At 40.1% G+C, this 24,736-nt stretch overlaps 1 protein-coding gene across 6 annotated transcripts in view; it reads left to right on the top strand.

Moving 5' to 3' along the window:
• The window catches only part of rap1gapb (RAP1 GTPase activating protein b), a 411,217-nt gene that overhangs the window by 265,730 nt on the left and 120,751 nt on the right, over positions 1 to 24,736 (top strand). The window lies entirely within an intron of this gene.

The raw sequence follows: 24,736 nt of genomic DNA, 5'->3' as shown, positions 1-24,736 counted from the left end.
ACTTAGAATATGTTCCCCTAGTGTCCAAATAACTCTAAATTAAGTCTTTGTTACTTAGAATATGTAACCAAAAACATATAACTTTGTCTCAAATATGAAAAAAAACAACATTTTCTTTTTCACTAAAGAAGGGTTCGGTGAATACGCATATTAAACTGGTTGGGTTCATTACCTCCAACAAGGTTAAGAACCACTGATATAAAGTGTTATAGTGTGACATATTTTGTATTTTGTGACAACTCCATGTCTTTTCTATATGTTTATATATGTATATATGTGTATACGTGTCTATATGTATGTTTATATACAGTATATATGTATATGTATATACTGTATGTGTATACTTGTATACAGTATATATATGTTTATATATGTATATATGTGTATGTATATCATACTTGCCAACCCTCCCGTTTTTAGCGGGAGGCTCCCGGTATTCAGCGCCTCTCCCGATAACCTCCCGGCAGAAATGTTCTCCCGACAAGCTCCCGGTATTCAGCCGGAGCTGGAGGCCACGCCCCCTCCAGCTCAATGCGGACCTGAGTGGGGACAACCTGTTCTCACGTCCGCTTTCCCACAATATAAACAGCTTGCCTGCCCAATGACGTCATAACATCTACGGCTTTTAGAGAGTAGAGTGCACAACTCCGCACACAACAAGGAGACGAAGCAGAAGAACGAGGAAGTTACAGACATGTCGACGCCGTCGACGAGCAAGATGAAGAAATACGCTTGCAAGTTCCAAAACGAATGGAAACATGAATTTCAGTTCATCCAGGACAGTTCGAAGGGGAAGGGGTATGTAATTATGTGGACTGTACATTTTGTAAAACAGACTTCTCCATTGAACACGGTGGCCGAGTCATGAACGGAGGAGAAGTTAAACAGGACAATACTGCCATCTACTGGATAGCCCCCGGAACACTGAAATTCAAGTATTTATTTTATTTATATGTATAATAAAATAAATATATATACATATATATATATATATATATAGCTAGAATTCACTGAAAGTCAAGTATTTCATACATATATATATATAAATATATATATATATGAAATACTTGAGTTGGTGAATTCTAGCTGTAAATATACTCCCCTATTAACCACGCCCTTAACCACGCCCCCAACCACGCCCAACCGCGCCCCCCCACCTACCGGTATCGGAGGTCTCAAGGTTGGCAAGTATGATGTATATGTGTATATGTATGTTTATATACAGTATGTATGTATGTATGTATATGCAGGGTTTCCCGCAGCGGCCGCCTTAACAACAAAGTGCCACCGCCTAAACTAAAGTCTTAACAAGCTGCCCCGCTTAGTTCTGCCTCTGCCTCTGTCAGTATGTCTCTGCAGCACGCAGCATTGTCCCACCCACACAACCATCTGATTGGTTACACGCAGAGCGGTAACAGCCAATCAGCAGTGCGTATTCAGAGCGCATGTAACAGCCAATCAGCAGTGCGTATTCAGAGCGCATGTAACAGCCAATCAGCAGTGCGTATTCAGAGCGCATGTAACAGCCAATCAGCAGTGCGTAATTCAGAGCACACGTAACAGCCAATCAGCAGTGCGTATTCAGAGCGCATGTAACAGCCAATCAGCAGTGCGTATTCAGAGCGCATGTAACAGCCAATCAGCAGTGCGTATTCAGAGCGCATGTAACAGCCAATCAGCAGTGCGTATTCAGAGCGCATGTAACAGCCAATCAGCACTGCGTATTCAGAGCGCATGTAACAGCCAATCAGCAGTGCGTAATTCAGAGCACACGTAACAGCCAATCAGCAGTGCGTATTCAGAGCGCATGTAACAGCCAATCAGCAGTGCGTATTCAGAGCGCATGTAACAGCCAATCAGCAGTGCGTATTCAGAGCGCATGTAACAGCCAATCAGCAGTGCGTATTCAGAGCGCATGTAACAGCCAATCAGCAGTGCGTATTCAGAGCGCATGTAACAGCCAATCAGCAGTGCATATTCAGAGCGCATGTAACAGCCAATCAGCAGTGCGTATTCAGAGCGCATGGAATCAGTGCTCAGGCAGGCAGAGAGGAGAGACGGTGGGTTGAGCAGAAAGGTGTTTAGCAGGTAAGCGTAAGGCAGCGGACTCTCCCCAAATTATAATAAACACTTCCAAGTCAACTACTAGTAACATCACTATGAGCCCGTTGATGTTCTAGAAACATAAGCGGCAGCTCAGCTCGCTCGCAGTCCTTGAGGTGAAGGCTAATTAGCTTTTAGCGTAACGTTAGCTCATTTTGCGGTGTGCGTGCGTGTGTTACGGACAGCAAAGCTCTGTCTGTGAGAGAAAGACAAGCATTATTGACCTACAGTTATTTCACTCTACCTTTTCTGTGTTGATTGAGCTGTGTTGAAGCAGCAAAAAATTACATTACGTTAAATGAAGAGTTTATGTCTCTGATAGTTGATATAATAATGTAACTGCATCATTAAGCCTACATGAACTCCATGGTGTTCAGGGATGAATAGTCTCTCCTATTGCTATTGTACTATTTTTCAGCTATAGTTACATTAATCATTAGTAATGCAGCAGCCTAGTTTTGAATGGCAGGGTCCCTGCTATCACAAGTTGATACAAATATAACATTTACATAATAAAAATCAACTACAGGCTTCCCAAATGCTGTAATAAATTAAGCATGATGAGTTGAGCATATGTCAGCATGTGGCCCCACTTTTAACTCTTTTTTTCAAACGCTTATTGCAAACGCTTACTTATAGTAAGTCATTAATTTGACTTTGTAAGTCATTATTTTGACTTAGTAAGCCATTATTTTGTCATTATTTTGACTTAGTAAATTACTAAGTCATAATAATGACATACTTAGTATCTCAGGTAACTAGAACTGTTTTGTTTTTACTTTACGGAAAAAATATCGAGATAAATATTGTATATCGCCATTCAGCAAATGGAGCGGAAAACACAACCAAAAGTTGTAGGCTTCTTCACGCGACGAAGCCGACCTACTTCACCACAGTCTGTAGTCTATTGCCCCCCAGGCTGTGGTGGCAGTGACGAGGTGGAGACATGATGGCGACAGGCCGAGTTAACACCGATCCTTACACCCACCCACCCACCCCCTTCCCCGGTCCCCTCCCCCTGGAGAGTCACCACCTTAACTAACACATTTTCTGGGGGAAACACTGATATGTATGTATATAAATATGTACCGTAATTTCCGGACTATAAGCCGCACCTGACTATAAGCCGCACCAGCTAAATTTAGGGGAAAATACAGATTGCTCCATATATAAGCCGCACCCGACTATAAGCCGCAGGGTTTTGATGTGTAATTAGCGTAGTATATAGGGGTTCCTGCTACCACGGAGGGGATTGTCGGGACACAGATGACTGTTTGGGAACGCAAAGCGTCCCATTCATTAACTATAAATCTTTCAATCATTCAATCAAACTTTCACATCTTTGACATGGCGAACAGCATTCGTGCAGAGTACAAATAATACAACGGTGCAAAGTAATACAAAGTGCTCGCATGTACGTTATCAAAATAACCAGCCTACCGGTATATGAAAAGTCAGTCTTTAATCATTGTGTCATCGTCTTCCTCCTGCGTACTAAAACCACTGAAATCCTCTTCGTCGGTGTCGGAGAAGAACAGGCCGTACATAAGCCGCACCGTTGTATAAGCCGCAGGGACCAGAACGAGGGGAAAAAGTAGCGGCTTATAGTCCGGAAATTACGGTATAAGTGTGTACTGTGTATACTGTATATATGTATGTGAATGTATGTATGTATATATTAGAGGTGGGAATCTTTGGGCACCTCACGATTCGATTAAAAAAATATGTTTATATGTATATGTGTACATATATGTATATGTTTACTTTTGGCTTCTATAAATAAACTAGCAATGCTTATTAAGAATTAAAATCGATACATTGATGATGATGATGATTTCCACAGGGTCCAATCAGATCAGTGCGTGAGTTGAGGTAGTCGCTTAAAAAGAAGCTCACAGTGTGTTTTGTTGAAATAAACCTTCAGCGCTGCACTGCATTGTGGGAGGTTCCAGTTTAAATAGAGCCCATGGAGGGGCCCGTTTTAGCCCACAGGAGATCCAACAATGTCCATTTAGGAGGCGAGCAGAGCTTCGAGTGGATCATCCAGAGCTCTGCAGCCATTGATTGACTCTCTGAAGTCTAATGCCGAGAATAGCCCTGAGATGGTCACTGTGCGGGAATATTGCCTCCCATGCAAATCATTTTTTGCTTTACCCCCAGGAGACAAAAAGATGTGCTGCTCTTGTGTGGGCTTAATGGAGTCGTGGAGCTTCCACTCCCTTTCCCCGTTTGCACGCTGTCGTTCTCGGATATTTATGTCCTCCTTTTGTGTGCAATGCATGCTGGGTGTTTGACGACCTCCGTGGCGAGTCTGCCAGGCGAGCGGCGGCTCGTTAATGAGTGTGCCCCGCATGTTCCGCTCCACTCTGAGATGAAGAGATCTCAGCCCTGCATGCTTTCCTACACTGCAGGGCCTTCTCCTTGTCTCGTTGCAGGAGAACCTTCTCCAAAGCTGGAGGGCAAAAATAAGACTACAGTAGAAGGAACTTTCAAGGAACATTTTCTGGAAAAATAATGACACAACTTGGGGGTTGAAACCATGATAGTTTGTGACGTGATCTTCGTGCTACAGTGAGGGTGTCCACCCTTTATGATGTTATTAAACACTAAATCATAATCAGAAGTACTTTATTAATCCCAGAGGTGTTAAATAGTGTACAGTGTTTCCCACACATTCATTTATTTGTGGCGGCCCGCCACGAAAGAATTACGTCCGCCACAAATAAAATATATATATATATTTTTTTTTTGTCCTGTCCAGCTTCTCAGGCAAATCATATAGTTGGTTAGTTGATGTAGATGCCCATATAGGCTGTTCAGATTTAATTTACAAAAGAGAAGTGTAGGATACTTCTCTTGTTGCCTTATTTGTATTTGACCACTACTGTTTTCTGTTTATTTGTTACTGGCTGTGGCAGGACACCTCTGCCTCTGTTTCACTTTATGTTGCTGGTAAATAATATGGTTGTAGTAGTAGGCTAAAGTTAAATTATTTAGTATGCACTAATTAAAGGGACAGAGCTTTAAGAGACATTTTAGCTTTTATATTTTATAAGATATATTTTTTGTAAGAACCACAATTAATAAAAATATATTTCAGTGAATAACTTATTGTTCAAATCTGTATATAAATATGTACATAAAGTGTTGTAATTATATTGTAAAATGGATGGATGGATGGATGGATGGATGGACGTTTAAAACAAAACTGTTATTATTAATTAGTAAGTATACATTTTTTGAGCCTTTTTAGAGAAAATCATATCATTGTAGTAAATTATGCAAATTACTCGATGATGACATGGTGACCATGCCCATAGCCACGCCCCCACCGCCACAGGTATCTTGGCAGTTTATGGGAAACACTGGTGTAAAGCAGGGTTTTTCCAAACCGTGGTACATGCACCACTAGTGGCTCGTGGGATCCATCTAGTGGTACGCCAAATAATCACTTGATTAAAGTACATTGTTTCAAACACAGTGTTACTGTTCAAACTGTGTGTAATGTGGTCAAAATATATACTTGTTAAAATAAAACCTCTGCCTTGTTTTTAATCAACACTTAGGCCTACTACGCTACTGTATTTTAACGGTGGTCATTGTTGTGGTGCTGTCATGACCTGCCATCTCTGCTGAGATGTCATTATATTGGTTACCCGTGATTATCCAATGTGATGAACTTGGGGCGGATCATTTCTGAGAGTCCGTTATCATCGGGCAAGATGTCGTGGTCTCTACTCCACTCAGACTTGTCGATCTTGTACGCAGAACATGTTTTTCCTTTCTCGCAAATTCCGGTTTTCCAGGAATTTCCGGTATTTTTCTTCCCTTTGACAATGAATTGGCAATATACAATCGACTGCATATAAATTCAAGCCAGCATGTTTCCCGGTTCTGAAAATTCCCTGATTACCCGGAATTACCAGGAATTGTCCCCCCATTGACAATGAATGGGCAATATACAAACCTCTAAATATCCCACATTTCTCAACCGATTGGAATTGTTCCCAAAAATCCCGGTTTTCCAGGAATTTCCAGTAATTTCTCCCCTTTGACAATGAATGGACAATATACAAACCCTCCATATGCCACATTTTTCGACCGATTCGAACTGATCCACCATCCACACACTCCACTCACCTTGGACAATCAAACTACCATATTCCAAGTTAAAAAAACTAATTCCAAGAATTCCCGGTTTTCCAAAGCCCTTTTTTCCCCTCTCCCTGGAAAGTTTTTCAACTGTTTTTGACCATTCCACCTTCAAAACATTATTCTTATTTGGGACAACAAAACTACCATTTATTACAAATTTCTGGTTTTCCCGAAATTCCAGTAATTTCTCCCTTATGACAATGAATGGGCAATATACAAACCTTTCCATATCCCACATTTCTGGACCGATTCGAATTGTTCCACCATCCACACACTCCACTCAATTGGACAATCAAACTACCATTTTCCAAGTTCAAATAAACTCAAGAATTCCCGGTTTTTCCTAAGCCCTTTTTTCCCCTCTCCCTGGAAAGTTTTCAATGTCCACAAATTTCTGTTTTTCCCAAAATTCTATGAATTTTGACATACACGTTTAAATTAAAATTGGTACTATGTCAACATTTATCAGCCAACTCCAAAAATTCCATCACCAACCTATTCATATCATCTAGGACAGGGGTCGGCAACCCGCGGCTCTGGAGCCGCATGCGGCTCTTTAGCGCCGCCCTAGTGGCTCTCTGGAGCTTTTTCAAAAATGTATGAAAAATGGAAAAAGATGAGGGGAAAAAATATATTTTTTGTTTTAATATGGTTTCTGTAGGAGGACAAACATGACACTAATTGTTATAACACACTGTTTATATTAAACATGCTTCACTGATTCGAGTATTTGGCGAGCGCCGTTTTGTCCTACTAATTTTGGCGGTCCTTGAACTCACCTTAGTTTGTTTCCATGTATAACTTTCTCCGGCTTTCTAGGACGTGTTTTATGCCACTTCTTTTTCTCTCTCATTTTGTCCACCCAACTGTTAACGTGGTGCGTGAAGGCACAAAGGTGAGTTTTGTTGATGTTATTGACTTGTGTGGAGTGCTAATCAGACATATTTGGTTACTGCATTAATGCTAGCTAATCGATGCTAACATGCTATTTAGGCTAGCTATATGTACATATTGCATCATTATGCCTCATTTGTAGCTATATTTGAGCTCATTTAGTTTCCTTTAAGTCCTTTAAATGTATATCTCTTGACACACTATCTGTATGTAATATGGCTTTTAATTTTTTGCGGCTCCAGACAGATTTGTTTTTGTATTTTTGGTCCAATATGGCTCTTTCAACATTTTGGGTTGCCGACCCCTGATCTAGGACAATTGTTGTATTACCTATATTTTCAAAAATTCGAATTTTTCCCGATATTCCCAATTTTCTAGTAATTTCCGTTCAACTGAATGGACATAGCGCCAAATTCTCAAAATGTTTAGCCATTTTTTTTACCCGATTCCGACCTTTCAACCATCCACCCACACTGGTCTTCACATATGTGGAACACAAAACATGTTTTCCCTTTCCCAAAAATCCCGGTTTTCCAGGAATTTCCAGTAATTTATCCCCTTTGACAATGAAAGGGAAATATACAAACCTCTCCATATCCCACATTTCTTAACCCAGTGGTGTCCAAACTTTTTCCACTGAGGGCCGCACACGGAAAAATTAAAGCATGTGGGGGCCATTTTGATATTTTTCATTTTCAAACCATAACAAAATATATGCATTTTTTATTTATTTTACCTTTAGGGGTCCCGGGGACCATAACAGGTCTCAGTCATTAAAATGTTAAAAATAAGTCAGATTATTATTATTTTTAAATTATTTAACGCTTACAGTAAATCTCTATATCAACTTCAAGTTGATATAAAGTAATACAAATTAAAAAAAAGGTTTTATGGCTTTTCTGTCAAAAAAAACTTAGTTTTTTTATAGTAAAACTGAAATATGCAGTATTTAGTAATTAGAGCCCTAAAAGATCAATAATGCAGGTCACCATTGATTTTAATTATTTCATATTTTTGAGTAATCACAGTGAAAAGATAAATTAAAAAATCACTAAATATATTTGGGATCCAAAAGTTGCCCCACTCATAAAGTGATACATTTTTATTAGGTTATTCTTTTACTTTCAACACTTAAGTTACGAGATCAATTTTAGATATATCTGTCGATTTTATGCTGGAACTATTATTTTGTTTGTTTTATGCGCTTTTGTCAAAGAAAACTTTGATGTTTTTATATGGCTACTACATAATATATGCGATATTTACCACATAAAACATTTAAAAGTGAAATATTTGAAGTAATTGGAGCCCTGAAAATAATTCATTATAACATGGATTATTTGTCATTATTTTTTTTTTTTAACAATGGCCAAAAAAAAGAAAAATGAAGAAAGACAAAAGAAAAAGAAACAGCCTGCATGGCAGCTTTTGTGTCAACAACTTTTTCTCGTTAGATTTCACCTCATTCCACTTTTTTTAATGTTCTTTTTTATTTTTACAATAGTATTTCCAGAATGTGTGGTGGGCCGGTAAACAATTAGCTGCGGGCCGCAAATGGCCCCCGGGCCGCACTTTGGACACCCCTGTCTTAACCGATTCGAATTGTTCCACCATCCACACACTCCACTCACCTTGGACAATCAAACTACCATTGTCCAAGTTCAAAAAAATTCCAAGAATTCCCGGTTTTCCAAAGCCCTTTTTTCCCTTCTCCCTTGAAAGTTTTAACAGTCCACATTTTTCAACCGTTTTTGACCATTCCCCCTTCAAAACATTTGTGCCGTTAGGGGTGCATGTCTGATGCAAGGGTTGTTTAACACCTTTCTTACGTCATGACTCTCGAGACCGATGAGCGTTGTCAGCAGGTTTATTGACATTCAAAAGGGGTTAAACGGCGATGCAACCTTAAACAAAAGATATATGCAGTATTTCTTCGAAATTAACCACCATCAAGTACAAATACACATGTAATAATGTTAATTAAATGACAAGCAATAAGCACAACACATTTCAACAACAAGAGTTGTTGCAGTGTTTTTCATCAAGACACTCAGAGCACTGTATCTTGACCATACAGTTTTTTGCAATGTGTGTAGATGAAGAACAGCATTTGAAGCAAATGTGGTTCTCTTTTAAGAATGTTTTTCGATCATCGAGTGTTTTCATTCGAAATGTCCTGCACTTCGAGAGGGGATGAGGTTTCATGTGAATTGGGCAAAGGTTGTCGCTGTCTACAGCTTTGTTTGCCGTTCTTTGTTTATCTAAATTGTAACGGGAGACAACATCAGTTTTGTGCACTGAAATTTATTTTTGTTTATATGCTCTCCAAGGCAGTTTGTCGAGTTTGGGTACGTCAGGGAACGATGTAAAGTTAAAGCTGCGGTCATTTCTTGAGTTAGCTTCCTGCGTTACAAAGTCTACAAAAATATTGAATGGTGGGAAGGGGACACGTGTGCGTTTGTATTTAGCTCCTACTGTGATCCACCTTTCTTGCAAATTGAAGGGAAGTTTCTGCACAATTGGATTTAATCCTCTTGCGGTATCCAAAAACGCAAGACCAGGAAGGTCTCCTTCAGCTTTAGCACTCTGCATTTCCATGAGCAGGTCACTAAACTTTGTTAGTTTTGTGTAGTCTTTGGATGTGATTTTGGGGAACATATCAATTGTTTTGAAGAGTGTATCCTCAATCACTTCAGCTGAGCCATAACATTGCTCGAGCCTGTCCCACATCATATTGAGACCTTTGGTTCACTGTAAAAAAAAAAAGCCTATTTTTATGGTTAATTTACTCTAAATTTCTACTGTAATTTTTCTATTTTTTTTAAATAGTTTATAAAACTGTAGAATTGAAGACATTATCTGTAAATAAACAATCCACCTGTTATTTTAAGTAACATGCCAGTAATGACAAACTATGTATATTTCTATTTTTTTTACAGAAAAATACCAAATTAATTATACATAGCATTTTCTGTTTTCTTAAATTACTTTCAAATTCATGTAAAATAACAGTAATTATCTTTCATTAAATATGTAGCTTGTTATATAAAAGTCTGTGTCCATACTAACAATCTAACACAGGGGTGTCAAACTCAAATACAGAGTGGGCCGAAATTTAAAAGTGAACAAAGCCGCGGGCCAAGGTTGAACATATTAACCTTTAACGTCCGCTTTTCCTCCATTTTAACATCGTTCAGACCCAGTCTCAGGTTATGTGCGGCTTCTGCACGCACACACGAGCGAATGCAACGCATACTTGATCTTCACCGATACAGGTTACACTGACGGTGCCAGTATAAAAAACTTTAACATTGTTAGAAATATACGCCACACTGTGAATCCACACCAAACAAGAATGACAAACACATTTCGGGAGAACATCCGCACCGTAACACAACATAAACACAACGGAAAAAATACCCAGAATCCTTTGCAGCACTAACTCTTCCGGGACGCTACAAAATACACCCCCTCCCCTCACCCCACACACACCTTGGAGCGTGCTGCAAAGGATTCTGGGTATTTGTTCTGTTGTGTTTATATTGTGTTACTGTGCGGATGTTCTCACGAAATGTGTTTGTCATTCTTGTTTGGTGTGGATTCACAGTGTGTGCTTTATTTTAGTGCTTCATCTAAATGCCTCCAGTCCTTGGACACTGTTTTTCATTCAGCTCTAAGATTTGTTACTGGCTGTCGTAGTCTCACCCACCATTGTCAACTGTATATGAAGTCAGACTTATCTTCATTGAGTGCACGCAGATACACACATTGGCTGACTTTAATTTATAAGGCTCTTTTAGGTTTAATACCTCCATACTTGTGTACTCTGTTACAAAGAAAAAGCAGCTCTTACGCATTACGTTCTAACAATTTGTATGTTTTAACTGTTCCTCATGTACGGACTGAATTTGGCAAAAGAGCTTTTGGCATTGCTGCCCCTATGGCATGGAATGAATTGCAGACGAAACTGAAACTTACAGAACTACTTCCATTTGGAGCCTTCCGTTCTGTCCTGAGGGACAAACAGCGAGAGACGTTTGCACAGTGCCTGTGTTTTTAAAGATGTAAATCTCTGTTGTTTTACAGTTCTCTTATGTATTTTAAAATGTATGTCTTAATGTATTTATTTTGAAACTGCTCTGTGACATGTGCTGTTGACCTCTTGGCCAGGTCACCCTTGTGAAAGAGATCTTGATCTCAATGGGTTTTCTTATCTGGTTGAATAAAGGTTCTAATATTTCTAACAGTGTTAAAGTTTTTTTATTCGGCTACCGTCAGTGTAACCTGTATCGCTGAAGATTAGGTATGCGTTGCATTCACTTGTGTGCGTACAGAAGCAACACGTATAATACAACTGGGCCATCACTAGGGATGGGCGATATCACACTTTTAGGATTCGATACGATACCGATACTTTTTCTTGCATTTTCATCGATACCGATACCCATACCAATAATTTCTTATTGGCAATTTTTTGTCAGTCAAAAATATTATTACTATTGTTATTATTTAAGACAAATCACAAGACAAATACAGACCATTTATACCACATTTATTATGGTCAATATATAATAAAAGTAAAATTAAAATAAATAACATAAATATGAAAAATAAATTAAATATTATATATAATAATAACTATATATTATATATAATAATAATTAAATATTAGGGCTTTCCAATTAACAGTCAAATCCGAATTGCAAGAAGCTGCAGTTATTTTTTAAAGTTTGTGATATAATTAGCAATTAATGAAATAGGCTAATGTTTTCGAAATGTAAGAAATCATGTTACAGATTAAAACCAAAATCACATTCAATCATGTATTCAAGATTTTCTTGGAAAAAAATAAAACTGTAATGCAAAGATGAAGAATCTCCAAATTGTATCTCTTTCTTATCTTGTTTTAAATACTCAAGCAATTTTCAACTAACAGTAAATTCCCCTGTGTGGAAATTATTTGAATTTAGGATAATCATTTAAACAAAAATATTCAGTAAACATTACTAAAAAAAAAAAAAACAATGCCTGTTTTAAGTCAACAATTGGACAACACTGGATATGCCTGGCTGCATCGCTGTCGGCTGGCTGTGTGTGTGTTGCACGTTGACGACGCTCATTCGCTGTCTCCTGTCACATGACTGGGCCAGCTCTATACTCTGCCAGGTACAGGGGTGTCCCAGCACATAGTAAGTTAAGTAAGTCATCAAAAACATCTGAAAGTGATGCTTGCACCCTCCACACGCCGTTTTTTGGTTTATATCGATACTTTTTTCAGAAAAGTGATGCCAAATGAGTAGCGTGTGAGTATCGACATATCGATACCACAGGATCGATGCGCACATCCCTAGCCATCACCCCTTGGACTGGCTGAAAAGCAGACCTGACCTTTTTTCGGCAGGGAAGCTGAAGCATGGAAGACTCCCGGGAGGGTTGGTAAGTGTTGTTAAATTGGTATCGCCTCAACGGATAAGTGAAATTACACAGCCAAATTTGACTCCCATGCTGAGAATAAAGGTATTGATCTGCAGAACTGCTTGCATCGTCACTTTATTAAAGGTGGTTGATCTTAACAATTCAGAAAAAAACTGTAAAATAATGGTATTTTTCTGTAGAACTGCTAAGTGTTTGATCGTAATAATTTGGAAAAACTCTGTAGAATAAAGGTATTTTTCTGCAGAATTGTTTGCATCGTCACTTTATTAAAGGTGGTTGATTTTAATAATTTAGTAAAAATTACGATATTTTTCCGCAAAACGTTTCATGAAAATTTCTGTAAATATAATGTTTTTGATCATTATTTGGTTTACAATGTTTTACTTTAATTTTATGGTTTTCGTTTGGCAGCCGTAGCTGCCAGTAGATTACCGTTTTTTTTTTTACAGTGTTGGGTTAATGTGTATGGCTCTAATTTGTTCTACGTGTTCAGAGGATTCTTTGGCAAACCACTTTAACATCAAGTCCATCTCCTCACTTGTTGTTAACTCTAATCCATTTATTGCATTTTTAAAGGAACGTTTCCAAGCTCTGAAATTTTGAGGCTGGTCGTTAAATTGCAGTAGTCCTGTTGCTACTATTTCCCGGCGAGCAAAGTATCTAATGAAGTCACTCACATTAGAGTTTTTAGGCTCTTGGCATGAAGGCCGGACATCATGGAAGTTGGATGCTGATACCTGATCTGACCAACTTGCACCGTAATTGTTATGGATGTGAGGAGAGGAGGAAATGACTGAGGGGTTTTGGAAGTTTTTAAGATCATTAGGGAGGCCAAAGGGAATTTGTTGAGAGTCACTTTGTTTTGTTGGCTGAAGTAATTGATTGCTAGTGAGCTTTGACTTGCTCTGAAGAGCATTTTCACATTGTGATGGCTGTGTAACAACATCTTTTCCCTCTTTTACAAAATCAGCTTGGCTGAGGACATATTGCTTTGTACGTTCAGATGTGACAAAAGAACAAGGATTGCTGCGTGCTTCTACCTGTGTGCCTACAGCTGTTTCTAATGCCTCTGCTTCAGCAATAGCAGATGCAACATCTTTTTCATGTTGAAGAAATTCAATAGATGCTTCTATTTGAGCTTTTTCTACATTTGAGGCCATTTCTTTTGCTGCAAAACCGAGGCGGGCTTTGGCCGCCTCAGCTTTCGCTCTTGCCCTAGCTGCTGCAGAACATGTGGAGGAGTTCGTCGAAGCCTCGGACCGGGTCTTTACGGATGACGCCTTGCTGGACATGGTGGGGTGGACTAGATGATGACTGCTGAATCACTGCTGTATGCCGTTTGCGTTGTAGCGTTGTGGCGTAGTAGTGGTCAGCTTCACTCTAGCGTGCGACGACTGCGTTACCTCTGTCTGCTTGGATGTCGCCGTTTCACTGTGCCGTTAGGGGTGCATGTCTGATGCAAGGGCTGTTTAACACCTTTCTTACGTCACGACTCTGGAGACCGATGAGCGTTGTCAGCAGGTTTATTGACATTCAAAAGGGGGGAAACGGTGATGCAACCTTAAACAAAAGATATATGCAGTATTTCTTCGAAAATAACCACCATAAAGTATGTGCTGGCACTGTAGATTTCTCTGCTTCATGTCAATAAAGTTTGATTCAAAATACACACTTCTCAAAGATGTAGTAACTGCCCTGACCACATGATGGCGACAAATACACATGTAATAATGTTAATTAGATGACAAGCAATAAGCACAACACATTTCAACAACAATAGTTTACAACTTTTAGTTGTAACAGAACAACATTATTCTTATTTGGGACAACAAAACTACCATTTCGTACAAATTTCCGGTTTTCCCGAAATTCCAGGAATTTTAACATACACGTTTAAATTCAAATTGGTACTATGTCAACATTTTTCAGCCGATTCCAAAAATTCCAACACAAACCTATTCATATCATCTAGGACAATTGTTGTATTACCTATATTTTCAAAAATTTTCATTTTTCCAGTAATGGACATATTCATAGTTCTACAGTGCCGAAAATTCTCAAAATGTTTCGCCATTTTTTTACCCGATTCCGACCTTTCAACCATCCACCCACACTGGTCTTCACATATGTCGAACACAAAACATGTTTTCCCTTTCCCAAAAATCCCGGTTTTCCAGGAATTTCCAGTCATTTCTCCCCTTTGACAATGAATGGGCAATATACAAACCTTTCCATATGCCACATTTCTCGACCGGTTCAAACTGTTCCACCATCCACACACTCCACTTACCTTGGACAATCAAACTACCATTTTCCAAGTTCAAAAAAATTCCAGGAATTATCGGTTTTCCAAAGCCCTTTTTCACCTCTTCCTGGAAAGTTTTCACAGTCCACATTTTTCAACTGTTTTTGACCATTTCACCAACCCACTCATATCTGTCATGTCTGTGTTAATCATGTTTTTGTTTGGCCATGTTTTGCTTGGTTTTTGGACTCTTTTTTTAGTTCCTGGTTTCACTTCCTTGTTTTGTTTGGTTTCCATGGTCACCCATTAGTTTTCACCTGTCATGTCACGCACCTGTTTCACGTTTTGAGTCACGCACCTGTTGTTAATCATGTCTGTGTTATTTAAGTCTTTCTTTCTGATCACTCGTTCTGCCTGCATTGTCTTTATGTCACTTCATGTCTCTTTCTGACCAAGTAAGTTTCATAGTCCATGCCATAGCTTCTGCTAACTAGCAGCTTCATTTGTGTTTTAGGCACGCTTGCCTTTTTTGTTGTATTTTTGTGGTTATGGTAGTGAGTTATTTATGTTAAATAAATCCAAGCCTACCTTCACGCTGTCGTCCGGAGCCGTTTTTGCGTTGGAAGAACAACCCCGCAGCAAGCTGCGACCCCCTCCTGACAGAATGCAGGCAGCAGACGTTCTTCCGCAGGCGAGCCATGAGGAGGTGATGGAGACGCGCTGGCGAAGATGGAGGCCAGCCAGAAAGGCTTCTTTTCGCCAGCATGGCGCGTCGTTCCCCCAGGATCCTCCTCCGGACCACAAGATTCCCCAACCAGCCCAGTCTTCCTCCCTCGCTGCTGACGTCATCCCGCCCACTGGTGATGACGTCAGAGACCAAGACTTTTTTTTAGATTCTATTTACGCCCTCTGTCAGCCGCCCACTAAGGACTTTGTTTCTAAAAATAATCCTTTTGAGAAATTTGTTCAAAATTTAGATTTTTTCAGACCCAGTCTAAAGTGGGGGTCGTGAATAGATTTTCTGAACAGCTTAAAGGGAAGGAGTCTACCCCCCTCCTGACCTCCCTCCACCCACCCCAAAAACCGGTTCCAGACTGCGGGGAGCGCGTCTGGTATCCGCTCCTTGAGGGGGGGCTAGGGCCGGGAGCTGTACTAGTGGGGTGACTCAGCTGCGCCCAGCCAGGCAGCAACCTCCGGTACCAGCTCCACGCGGCCAAGCTCCGGTACCAGCTCCATGCGGCCAAGCTCCGGTACCAGCTCCACGACGCAAAGCTCCCGTACCAGCTCCACGCTGCCAAACTCCGGTACCAGCTACACGCCAAGACCAAGACCCTCGCCAAGACCAAGACCCTCACCAAGACCAAGACCAAGACCCTCGCCAAGACCAAGACCCTCGCCAAGACCCACGCCAAGACCAAGACCCTCGCCAAGACCAAGAGCCACGCCAAGCTTCGCCACGCCACGACCCATCACGCCAAGCTTCGCCGCCTGCCAAGACGACAACGCCCCCACCTCTTCGTCGGCCAAGGATATGGCCATTCCATGGGCGTCCGCCACGCCAGGTACGCCGACCTCCTCGTCGGCCATGGATGTGGCCCTTGCCGGGTCGCCCACCTCGTCAGGTACAGCGGCGGTCTGCGCGTCGCCGCCACCTGATCCTGCCCCGGTGGATTCGGGGGCACGTGGTCTGGCGACCCACCGCCATGTCCCCCTCCCGCCCTCCCATGACTCTTGTTCATTTTTTTGTGTTGGGACATCTGGGATCTGTCCGTAAGGGAGGGGGGGGGGGGGGCTCTGTCATGTCTGTGTTAATCATGTTTTTGTTTGGCCATGTTTTGCTTGGTTTTTGGACTCTTTTTTTACTTCCTGGTTTCACTTCCTTGTTTTGTTTGGTTTCCATGGTCACCCATTAGTTTTCACCTGTCATGTCACGCACCTGTTTCACGTTTTGAGTCACGCACCTGTTGTTAATCATGTCTGTGTTATTTAAGTCTTTCTTTCTGATCACTCGTTCTGCCTGCATTGTCTTTATGTCACACCGGTTCATGTCTCTTTCTGACCAAGTAAGTTTCATAGTCCATGCCACAGCTTCTGCTAACTAGCAGCTTCATTTGTGTTTTAGGCACGCTTGCCTTTTTTGTTGTATTTTTGTGGTTATGGTAGTGAGTTATTTATGTTAAATAAATCCAAGCCTACCTTCACGCTGTCGTTCGTAGCCGTTTTTGCGTTGGAAGAACAACCCCGCAGCAAGCTGTGACCCCCACCTGACAATATCATCTAGGACAATTGTTGTATTACCTATATTTAGAAAAATTCCCATGTTTCCCGATATTCCCAATTTTCTAGGAAATTCCCATTCAAATGAATGGACATATTCATAGTTCTACAGTCACCAAAATGCTCAAAATGTTTCGCCATTTTATTACCCGATTCCGACCTTTCTACCTGTCATGTCTGTGTGATCATGTTTGGTTTTAGTTATGTTCGGTTTTGTTTTTGGACTCTTTGTGCACTCTTGTTTGTTCTGTCACCATAGCAACCCATTAGTTTTCAACTGTCATGTCACGCACCTGTCTCACGCTTTGCACTCGCACACCTGTCACTGATCATGTCACTGCTATTTAAGCCTGTTTCAGCTGATCGTCCTGGTGACATTATCCTATCATACCATGCTACTTCTGATATCCTTTCTACCTCTGCTACCTTTCATTCGAAGCCATAGTTCCATGCCATAGTTTTCATGCTGTTCCATGCCAAGTAAGTTTTTGTTTATTGTTCATAGTTTCTGCTTTTGTGCAAGTTTTGTTTCATTAGTCAAGTTTGTTCTCCGCCATTGTGCGCGCCTTTTGTTTGCTTCCTTTTTTGTAGTCTGTTAGTGTTTAAAATAAAATATGTACTTACATTCATGCCTTGCCCGCGCCAACTTTCCTTTGCATTCCGGGAAAACACAACACCCCAAGGACCACGATTTGACACTACTATCCACCCACATTGCTCTTCACATATGTTGAACGCAAAACATGTTTTCCCTTTCCCAAAAATCCCGGTTTTCCAGGAATTTCCGGTAATTTTCTCCCCTTTGACAATGAATGGGCAATATACAATCGACTTCCTATACATTCAAGCCAGCATGTTTCCCGGTTCCAAAAATCCCCTGATTCCCTGATTACCCGGAATTACCAGGAATTTCCCCCCCATTGACAATGAATGGGGATTTCTCGACTGATTCGAACTGTTCCACCATCCACACACTCCACTCACCTTGGACAATCAAACTACCATTTTCCAAGTTCAAAAAAATCCCAGGAATTATCAGTTTTCCAAAGCCCTTATTTCACCTCTTCCTGGAAAGTTTTCACAGTCCACATTTTTCAACTGTTTTTGACCATTTCACCTTCATAACATTCTTTTTAATTGGGTTAACAAAACGACCAATTTTGTTTTCGTACAAATTCCCGGTTTTCCTGAAATTCCAGGAATTTTGACATGCCTATTTAAATTAAAATTGGTACTACGTCAACATTTTTCAACCGATTCCAAAAATTCCTACACCAACCCTTTCATATCTTCTAGGACAGGGTTTGGCAACCTTTACCACTCAAAGAGCCATTTTGACAAGTTTCACAAATTAAAGAAAACAATGGGAGCCACAAAACTCTCTTGAAAATTTAAAATGAAATAACACTGCATACAAAGCTTTTTTTGCTATGTTTTAACCAGGGGTCTCAGACACGGGCCCGGCCCACACCTTAATATGAAATTTTAATGATAGTGCGGCCCGCAAGTTTTATATGAATGGCGCATGTAAGCGTCATACTTGCCAACCCCCACAATTTTTCCAGGAGACCCCCGAATTCCAGGGCGTGATGGCACTGCTTTTAGCGCCCTCTACAGTCTGCTCAAACAGTGCACCCGCCCGGCCACATGTAGAATGCAGCTTTGGCTTGCAAACGTAAGAGACAGCAAGGCATACTTGGTCAACAGCCACACAGCTTACACTGACGGTGACCGTATAAAACAACTTTAACACTGTTACGTTACAAATATGCGCCACACTGTGAACCCACACCAAAAAAGAATGACAAACACATTTCTGGAGAACATCCACACCGTAACACAACATAAACACAACACAACAAATACCCAGAATCCTATGCAGCCCTAACTCTTCCGGTCTACATTATACACCCCCGCTACCGCCAAACCCGCCCACCTCAACCGATGCACGGAGGGAGGAGGGGTTGATGTGTGGGGGGGTTTGGTGGTAGCTAGGGCTGCATGGGATTCTGGGTATTTGTTGTGTTGTGTTTATGTTGTGTTACGGTGCGGAGGTTCTCCAGAAATGTGTTTGTCATTCTTTTTTTGGTGTGGGTTCACAGTGTGGCGCATAATTGTAACGTAACAGTGTTAAAGTTGTTTTACATGGTCACCGTCAGTGTATGCTGTGTCGCTGTTGAACAAGTATGACTTGCTGTTTTCTATGTGTGCAAGTAAATTCGTCGTACAACATGTGGCCGAGCTGGCATGCTTATTGTGACGGCTAATGAGGACTATAAATGCAGTGCTGGTAATAGAGGACAATAAATGCAGTGCTACCATTAGAGCATGCCCTTAATTTAGTTGTTTGGGTGAAAATTGTAGTATATTTGCCCCGGAGATTTCTAGGAGAGGCACTGAGATTCGTAAGTCTCCTGGGAAAATCGGGAGGGTCGGCAGGTATGCAGCTGGGCCACATCAGAGTGCTGAGCCTCATCAGATTGGTCAAAGAGCCGCATGCGGCTCTGGAGCCGCGGGTTGCCGACCCCTGTTCTAGGACAATTGCTGTACTACCTATATTTTGAAAAATTCCCATTTTTCCCGATATTCCCAATTTTCTAGGAAATTCCCATTCAAATGAATGGACATATTCATAGTTCTACAATGCCCAAAATTCTCAAAATGTTTTGCCATTTTTACTCGATTCCGACTTTTCAACCATCCACCCACACTGGTCTTCACATATGTCGAATGCAAAACATGTTTTCCCTTTCCCAAAAATCCCGGTTTTCCAGGAATTTCCGGTAATTTTCTCCCCTTTGGCAATGAATGGGCAATATACAATCGACTGCATATAAATTCAAGCCAGCATGTTTCCCGGTTCTGAAAATTCCCCGATAACCCGGAATTACCAGGAATTGTCCCCCCATTGACAATGAGTGGGCAATATACAATCGACTGCATATAAATTCAAGCCAGCATGTTTCCCCGGTTCCAAAAATTCCCTGATTACCCGGGACTGGGCAATATACAAACCTTTCCATATGCCACTTTTCTCGACTGATTCGAACTGCTCCACCATCCACACACTCCACCTCACCTTGGACAATCAAACGACCATTTCCCAAGTTCAAAGAATTTCCTGGAATTATCGGTTTTCTAAAGCCCTTTTTTCACCTCTTCCTGGAAAGTTTCACAGTCCACATTTTTTCAACTGTTTTTGACCATTTCACCTTCAAAACATTCTTTTTAATTGGGATAACAAAACGACCAATTTTGTTTCCGTACAAAATTCCCGGTTTTCTGAAATTCCAGGAATTTTGACATGCCCATTTAAATTAAAATTGGTACTATGTCAACATTTTTCAACCGATTCCAAAAATTCCTACACCAACCCATTCATATCATCTAGGACAATTGTTGTATTACCTATATTTTGAAAAATGCCCATGTTTCCCGATATTCCCAAATTTCTAGGAAATTCCCATTCAAATTAATATTCATAGTTCTACAGAGCTGAAAATTCTCAAAATGTTTTGCCATTTTTTTACCCCGATTCCGATCTTTCAACCATCCAACCACACTGTTATTCACATATTTCGAACACAAAACATGTTTTCCCTTTCCCCAAAATCCTGGTTTTCCAGGAATTTCCAGTAATTTCTCCCCTTTGACAATGAATGGGCAATATACAAACCTCTCTATATCCCACATTTCTCAACCGATTCGAACTGTTCCACCATCCACACACTCCACTCACCTTGGACAATCAAACTACCATTTTCCAAGTTCAGAAAAATTCCAAGAATTCCCGCTTTTCCAAAGCCCTTTTTTCCCTCTCCCTGGAAAGTTTTCACAGTCCACATTTTTCAACCGTTTTTGACCATTCCACCTTCAAAACATTATTCTTATTTGGAACAACAAAACTAGCATTTTTCTTTTCGTACAAATTTCCGTTTTTCTGAAATTCCAGGAATTTTGACTTACACGTTTAGATTCAAATTGGTACTTGTCAACATTTTTCAGCCGATTCCAACAATTCCAACACCAACCTATTCATATCATTCAATATACAAACCTTTCCATATGCCACTTTTCTCGACTGATTCGAACTGCTCCACCATACACACACTCCACTCACCTTGGACGATCAAACCACCATTTTCCATGTTCAAAAAAATTCCTGGAATTATCGGTTTTCTAAAGCCCTTTTTTCACCTCTTCCTGGAAAGTTTTCACAGTCCACATTTTTCAACTGTTTTTGACCATTTCACCTTCAAAACATTCTTTTTAATTGGGATAACAAAACGACCAATTTTGTTTCCGTACAAATTCCCGGTTTTCCTGAAATTCCAGGAATTTTGACATGCCCATTTAAATTAAAATTGGTACTATGTCAACATTTTTCAACCGATTCCAAAAATTCCTACACCAACCCATTCATATCATCTAGGACAATTGTTGTATTACCTATATTTTGAAAAATGCCCATGTTTCCCGATATTCCCAAATTTCTAGGAAATTCCCATTCAAATTAATATTCATAGTTCTACAGAGCTGAAAATTCTCAAAATGTTTTGCCATTTTTTTACCCGATTCCGATCTTTCAACCATCCAACCACACTGTTATTCACATATGTCGAACACAAAACATGTTTTCCCTTTCCCCAAAATCCTGGTTTTCCAGGAATTTCCAGTAATTTCTCCCCTTTGACAATGAATGGGCAATATACAAACCTCTCTATATCCCACATTTCTCAACCGATTCGAACTGTTCCACCATCCACACACTCCACTCACCTTGGACAATCAAACTACCATTTTCCAAGTTCAGAAAAATTCCAAGAATTCCCGCTTTTCCAAAGCCCTTTTTTCCCTCTCCCTGGAAGGTTTTCACAGTCCACATTTTTCAACCGTTTTTGACCATTCCACCTTCAAAACATTATTCTTATTTGGAACAACAAAACTAGCATTTTTCTTTTCGTACAAATTTCCGTTTTTTCTGAAATTCCAGGAATTTTGACTTACACGTTTAGATTCAAATTGGTACTTGTCAACATTTTTCAGCCGATTCCAACAATTCCAACACCAACCTATTCATATCATTCAATATACAAACCTTTCCATATGCCACTTTTCTCGACTGATTCGAACTGCTCCACCATACACACACTCCACTCACCTTGGACGATCAAACTACCATTTTCCAAGTTCAAAAAAATTCCTGGAATTATCGGTTTTCCAAAGCCCTTTTTTCACCTCTTCCTGGAAAGTTTTCACAGTCCACATTTTTCAACTGTTTTTGACCATTTAACCTTCAAAACATTCTTTTTAATTGGGACAACAATACAACCAATTTTGTTTTCATACAAATTCCCGGTTTTCCTGAAATTCCAGGAAATTTGATATGCCCATTTAAATTAAAATTGGTACTACGTCAACATTTTTCAACCAATTCCAAAAATTCCTACACCAACCCTTTAATATCATCTCGGACAATTGTTGTATTAACTATATTTTTGAAAAATTCCCATGTTTCCCGATATTCCCAATTTTCTAGGAAATTCCCATTCAAATGAATGGACATATTCATAGCTCTACAATGCCCAAAATTCTCAAAATTTTTCGCCATTTTTTTACCCGATTCCGACCTTTCAACCATCCACCCACACTGGTCTTCACATATGTCGAACGCAAAACATGTTTTCCTTTTCCCAAAAATCCCGGTTTTCCAGGAATTTCCGGTAATTTTCTCCCCTTTTACAATGAATGGGCAATATACAAGCGACTGCATATACATTCAAGCCAGCATGTTTCCCGGTTCCGAAAATTCCCTGATTACCCAGAATTACCAGGAATTTCCCCCACCCCCTTGACAATGAATGGGCAATATACAAACCTTTCCATATGCCACATTTCTCGACTGATTCAAACTGTTCCACCATCCACACACTCCACTCACCTTGGACAATCAAACTACCATTTTCGAAATTCAAAAAAATTCCAGGAATTATCGGCTTTCCAAAGCCCTTTTTTCACCTCTTCCTGGAAAGTTTTCACAGTCCACATTTTTCAACTGTTTTTGACCATTTCACCTTCAAAACATTATTTTTAATTGGGACAACAATACAACCAATTTTGTTTTCATACAAATTCCCGGTTTTCCTGAAATTCCAGGAAATTTGATATGCCCATTTAAATTAAAATTGGTACTGCGTCAACATTTTTCAACCGATTCCAAAATTTCCTACACCAACCCATTCATATCATCTAGCACAATTGTTGTATTACCTATATTTTGAAAAATTCACATGTTTCCCGATATTCACAATTTTCTAGGAAATTCATTCAAATGAATGGACAAAATTCTCAAAATGTTTCGCCATTGTTTTTATCCGATTCCGACATTTGAACCATCCACCCACACTGGTCTTCACATATGTCGAACACAAAACATGTTTTCCCTTTCCCAAAAATCCCGGTTTTCCAGGAATTTCCAGTAATTTCTCCCCTTTGACAATGAATGGGCAATATACGAACCTTTCCATATCCCACATTTCTCAACCGATTCGAATTGTTCCACCATCCACACACTCCACTCACCTTGGACAATCAAACTACCATTTTCCAAGTTCAAAATTTTTTCCAAGAATTCCCGCTTTTCCAAAGCCCTTTTTTCACCTCTTCCTGGAAAGTTTTCACAGTGCAAATTTTTCAACTGTTTTTGACCATTTTACCTTCAAAGCATTCGTCTTAATTGGGACAACGAAACCGCCATTTTTCTTTTTGTACAAATTCCCGGTTTTCCCGAAATTCCAGGAATTTTGACATACCCATTTAAATTCAAACTCGTACTACGTCAACATTTTTCAACCGATTCCAAAAATTCCAACAACAACCTACGTATTTCTATCATCTCGGACAATTTTTTTAAAATTCCCATTTTTCCCGATATTCCCAATTTTCCAGGAAATTCCAATTCAAAGAAATTGACATATTCATAGTTCTACAATGCCCAATATTCTCAAAATATTTCGCCATTTTTTTTACTTGATTCTGATCTTTCAACCATCCACCCACACTGTTCTTCACAGACGTCAAACGCAAAACATGTTTTCCCTTTCCCCAGAATCTCGGTTTTCCAGGATTTTCCGGTAATTTGCTCCCCTTTGACAATGAATGGGCAATATACAATCGACTGCATATACATTCAAGCCAGCATGTTCCAAAAATTCCCTGATTACCCGGAATTACCAGGAATTCCCCCCCCATTGACAATGAATGGGCAATATACAAACCTTTCCATATGCCACATTTCTCGACTGATTCGAACTGTTCCACCATCCACACACTCCACTCACCCTGGACATTCGAGCATTTCAGTTTACATTCAAGCCAGCATGTTTCCCGGTTCCGAAAATTCCCTGAACGGGCAATATACAAATCTGTCCATATCACACATTTTTCGACCGATTTGAACCGTTCCAACATCCACACACTCCACTCACTCCGGACATTCGAGCATTTCAGTTCTTCTAAAGCGTATCAGCAGTTTGCACACGTAGCGAATTCACACGCAGTTCCTACCCGAATAGCAAATTGTAGTTTTGTATGTCATCGTTTATCCGACATTGTCATTCGAATAAA

Source organism: Entelurus aequoreus, linkage group LG26, assembly GCF_033978785.1.
Source record: "Entelurus aequoreus isolate RoL-2023_Sb linkage group LG26, RoL_Eaeq_v1.1, whole genome shotgun sequence".
Taxonomy (NCBI): Eukaryota; Metazoa; Chordata; class Actinopteri; order Syngnathiformes; family Syngnathidae; genus Entelurus; species Entelurus aequoreus.
The sequence above is the reverse complement of the archived record's forward strand: the minus strand, read 5'-3'. Positions and strand labels throughout refer to the sequence as shown.